Source organism: Meles meles, chromosome 6 (assembly GCF_922984935.1).
Source record: "Meles meles chromosome 6, mMelMel3.1 paternal haplotype, whole genome shotgun sequence".
In the NCBI taxonomy this organism is placed as follows: Eukaryota; Metazoa; Chordata; class Mammalia; order Carnivora; family Mustelidae; genus Meles; species Meles meles.
The window spans coordinates 33,916,157-33,916,871 of record NC_060071.1 but is presented as its reverse complement, the minus strand read 5'-3'; positions in this window follow the sequence as shown (position 1 = coordinate 33,916,871).

The window sequence follows — 715 nt, the reverse complement described above, 5'->3', positions numbered from 1 at the left end:
CTTAAAGCTCCTTTACTTTCCCTGAACCGCTGGCTGGTGTACCTTCCCCTAGGACCTTGACAGCTGACATTTGCGGTATCTACTCTCTCTCCTCTCTATATACATACGCATGTGGATGTACAGTTTTAAACAGAATCATTTATTTTTAATTCAAATTCAATTAATCAACATATAGTGTATTATTAGTTTCAGAGGTGGAGTTCAGTGATTCATCAGTCTTCTATAACACCCAGTGTTCATTACATCATGTGCCCTCCTTAATGCCCGTCACCCAGTCACCCCCATCCCTTCAGCCCCCTCCCCTCCAGCAACCCCCAGTTTGTCTCCTGTGATTAAGAGTCTTTTGGGGCACCTGGGTGGCTCAGTGGGTTAAGCCTCTGCCTTCGGCTCAGGTGATGATCTGGGGATCCTGGGATCGAGCCCTGGCATCGGCATCGGGCTCTCTGCTCAGCAGGGAGCCTGCTTCCCTCTCTCTCTCTGCCTGCCTCTCTGGCTAGTTGTGATCTCTCTGTCAAATAAATAAATAAAATCTTAAAAAAAAAAAAAGTCTCTTCTGGTTGGTCTTCCTCTCTGATTTCATCTTTAAACAGAATAACTTAAAGATAAGTTGCAGAGGGATGCCTGGGTGGCTCAGTTGGTTAACCCACTGCCTTTGGCTCAGGTCATGATCCCAGAGTCCTGGGATCGAGTCCCAGGAGTCTGCTTCTCCCTCTGA